Source organism: Microtus pennsylvanicus, chromosome 14, assembly GCF_037038515.1.
Source record: "Microtus pennsylvanicus isolate mMicPen1 chromosome 14, mMicPen1.hap1, whole genome shotgun sequence".
NCBI classification, from domain to species: domain Eukaryota; kingdom Metazoa; phylum Chordata; class Mammalia; order Rodentia; family Cricetidae; genus Microtus; species Microtus pennsylvanicus.
Genome location: NC_134592.1, coordinates 30,110,993 through 30,115,296, shown reverse-complemented (window position 1 = coordinate 30,115,296; position 4,304 = coordinate 30,110,993).

Below are 4,304 nucleotides of genomic sequence, written 5' to 3'. Positions count from 1 at the left end.
AGTCCAGTCTGCCCCAGAAAAAAAAAATCTCATTGGGGCTTTCCTGCCTCCTCTCTCCCCTAGCCCAAAGCGCTTATTAAGGCGCTTGTTTGAAATAAGCACTGAAGAGAGCGTGAAGGAAAACAAAAAAAAAAAAAGGTGAAAAAAAAAACAGCAATGCCGTGGGTAAGGAAGGGGGCTGTGCTCCGTGGATGGCCGAGATTACCCGTGGCCTCGTTTTCGGCCTCATTTTCTGTTCGCGCCATTTTCAGGAACGGTTGTAATTCTCAAAAGAAACAGCCTCAAAAGAGGTTAGCTGGTTTGCCAAGGTTAAGTACGGACATGGCACTCAGCTGGCCTGCACCGCCACCAAAGCCTGGGCTCTGGGCCAGGTTTGAGCATCTGGAGAAGACTGCAGGCCCAAGAATTACAGAGCGAGCCAGGGAACAGCGGGCCTGAGTGGTGCTGCCACCCAGTGACAAGATAGAGAACTGCAGACACCAATTTTGGGTCCTCATTTCCTGCCTAAACTGACCACTGGAGTTCTGGGTAAGGTGGTCACACCTTCCTTGCTCTGCCAGGAGTGGGGTGCACAGCTGTGACTCTAGATGTCAGCTGCCACCTCTCTGGGAACCCCAGAATGTAATATAAAGGGATGCATAGATGAATGACAGGGAGCTCTCTATGGTTTGCGGGTTCCACCTGGTCTCCACACATCACCTCTGAAGACATTCGATGTGAGGGTCAAAGTTCGTCCCATACCCTCTCTATGGCAAGACTGCTTTCTGTGTCTGTCCTGTTCTACTCCAGTCATCAGGGAGTTCACAGGGCAGGAACTTGAACCCTGCACCTTGGTCTCAAGAGTTTCTGCCCTTCCAGGCTGCCCTGTGCCCCACTTCTTGTCGGTTGGATTCACCTGGTGAGACCTGTTTGTGTCAGCCTAGTCATTCGGGCACAATGACTCAAGAGTCAGCGGGGTAGGGGCTGTGTCAGCACGTTGGCTTTGCAGACCTTTACGGCAGTGAAGAGTCACTTCGGTCTGAAATGTGACTGTCTAGTGATTTCTGTCTCAACTGAAAAACGGACATGTGTGAGCAACGAGCAGATAAACGGAAGCCCCTCCCCACCTCTGCTCCCTGCACATTCCATAGCTCCTTCCCCTGGTCCACGGCCCCCTCTCAGACATGGACCTCAGCATTCTATCGCAAGAGTAAGGAGGATAAAGGGTCGCTCCTTAGAAGGAAGGCCGTCCCAGTAAATGTACGCCTTGCTCTGGCCAAAATTAACCCTAGCTGCCTGGTCTAGTCCTCAAGAGTCACCGCCAACATGGATAATGTGTGTGGCAAAATCCACACTAGGTTATGTGCTTCTGTTCTGGCTAGTTTTACACCACTTTGATGCAAGCTGTTCTCATCAGAGAGGAGGGGACCTCATTTGGGTAAAATGCCTCCCTAAGATCAGGCTGCAGGAAAGCCTGTATGGTGCTTTCTCAATTAGTGATCGATAGAGAGGGGCCCAGTCCATTGTAGGTGGTGCCATCCCTGGGCAGGTGGAACTGAACCGTATAAGAAGCAGGCTGAGGGCTGGAGAGATGGCTCAGTGGTTAAGAGCACTGACTGCTCTTCCAGAGGTCCTGTCAATTCCCAGCAACCACAAGGTGGCCCACAACCACCTATAAATGAGATCTGGTGCCCTCTTCTGGCCTACAGGCAGGATACTGTATAAGTAAATAAATAAATAAATAAATCTAAGAAAGAAAGAAAGAAAGAAAGAAAGAAAGAAAGAAAGAAAGAAAGAAAGAAAGAAAGAAAGGAAGAAAGAAAGGCTGAAAAAACCATGAGGAACAGGCCAGTAAGCAGCCCCCTTCCACAGCTCTACACCAGCTCCTGCCTCCAGGTTCCTGCCCTGTTTGGGTTCCTGTGCTGACTTCCTTCAATGATGAACAGTGATATGGAAGTGTAAGCCTAATAAACCCTTTCCCCTCCAAGTTGCTTTTGGTCATGGTGTTACATCACAGCAATAGTAACTGTAACCGTAATTAGGGCAGAAATTGGTACCAAGATCATGGGGCATTACTGTGACAGGCATGACTATGTTCCTTTTGGGAGAACTGTGGAACTTTGGGTAAAAAAAAAAATCAAATGAATGTTCAAAACTTGGTGAACTGTTGAGTGGGAGCCTGGAGAAAAGGGTGTGGAGAGAAATGCAGATGGAGCTTTGGCTTGTGAAGCTCAGAACGCCTTCAAAACCAGTACCTCCTGGGTGACACTTATGCCGCCAAGTCTGGCTCTCAGCTCAAGGCACAACCTTGGCCACCTCTGGAAAGGGAAGTTTGAGAATTACTTAAAGACTACTGTGGCTGTTGCATATTGAGACAGGGTTTCTCTGTGTAGCTCTTGTTGTCCTAGAACTGGCTTTGTAGGCCAGGCTGGCCTCGAACTCATAGGGATCCACCTGCCTCTGCCTCCCGAGTGCTGGGATTAAAGGTGTGTGCCACCACCTCTGGCTATATTTGCTGTTTTCAATTAAAAGTCTATGGTTCTGGGAGGGGGAGGGAAATGGGAGGCGGTGGCAGGGAAGAGACAGAAATCTTTAATAAATAAATAAACGGAAAAAAAAGAGTCTATGGTTCTGGTTAATTGGATCTAAAGAGTAACCATGATTAACAAGAGACCAGCACCATGGAAGTGAAACCTCTGCTTTACTGGGGAATTGATGCTGGTTGGCTGGGGCTGAGAAATCAGCAATGGAGACCAGTGTCATTGAGGTGACATCTTCAGGGAAGTGTGAGAGTCAGCACACAGAAGCTGTGTTCCAGAGGTGACCGAGGTTGTGCCTTGAGCTGAGAGCCAAACTTGGTGGTGTAAGAGTCACCCAGGTAGTGCTTGTTGTGAAGGCTGAAGGGGTCATAGAGAGCAGCCGAGGCTGGGCACTGGGAGAGACCAGGAGAGTCCATTGGTGAAGGTGCAGCCTCAGGAGCAGCTGAAGGCCCAGGATTGGACAGGTCATGTGGAGAAGCTGTGGCTTGGCACCATGGGGAGAACCCAGGAGAGGCTAGTCGTGAAAATGCAGTCCAGGTGCTGAAGACCCTAGCAGTTTGGAGATGCCAGTACCGTGGGAAGACCACAGGGAACAGCATCGGGGTGGAGTGGAGCCTGCTGGACCTGGAAGTCAAGCTGTGTGCATTACAGAGGGTAGGGCCAAAGTGACCCAAGCCCCTTGGAGGAGCCCAGAAAGTCACGAGTGAATCTCAGACACTGAGTTATTTACACTGTTGGAGTTTGGTTTGGTTTTATTCAGACTGTGACTGTGCCCTGGCTCTTCCCTCTTGAAGTGAAAAAAACATTTAATTAGGGCTGGAGAGATGGCTCAGAGGTTAAGAGCATTGCCTGCTCTTCCAAAGGTCCTGAGTTCAATTCCCAGCAACCACATGGTGGCTCACAACCACCTGTAATGAGGTCTGGTGCCCTTTTCTGGCCTGCAGGCATACATGTAGACAGAATATTGTATACATAATAAATAAATATTTTTAAAAAACATTTAATTATGTTTTATTTTATAGGAGCCCACAGTTGAGAGACTTTGAATGTGTAAAAAGGAAATTTTGGCTGGGTGTGGTGGTGTACACCTTTAATCCCAGCACTCGGGAGGCTGAGGCAGGCAGATTCTTGGGAATTCAAGGCAAGTTTGAGCTACAAAACCAGTTCCAGGACAGTCAGGGCTACACAGAGAAACCCCATATTGAAAAGGCAGAGAGAGAGAGAGAGAACTTTGGAGTTTTATGGAGACTTTGTATTTTAAAAGCAAAGGGATATTTTTAAAGAGACAGCTTTTAAAGTATTTAAACTTGTAAGGCAGTAGGACATAAGTTTGTAAAATGTTTTATATTTTGATGTTTTTATTAATATGTGATCTTGGGGATGAACAACTCCTGGATTCTTGGACTTTCCATTGGTAGACAGCATCGCTGGACTAGCAGGACCACAGCCTTTAAGCCACTCTAATAAATCATATATATAGAGAGAGGACCCTGACTAATTCTACATAAACTGGTTGCCATAGTGACAAAATAAACATGGTGTTGATAGTAACAGCAAATACCGGGTGATGTGCCCCACGGTAATTTTTTTTTTTTAGATACTTGAAATACATAGATTAGATCAGTCACCTAAATCAGCAATTTCTCACATTTGGGGGTCCCTGGGTTGCTTTGAAGGTTTCTTGTAAACCACAGACCCCTACTTCCCTTTACAAAATATATGTGAACTCTTCCAATTTTGGTAATAGGATTCCAGGTGTTTATAGACTCCCGAAACATCCACGGA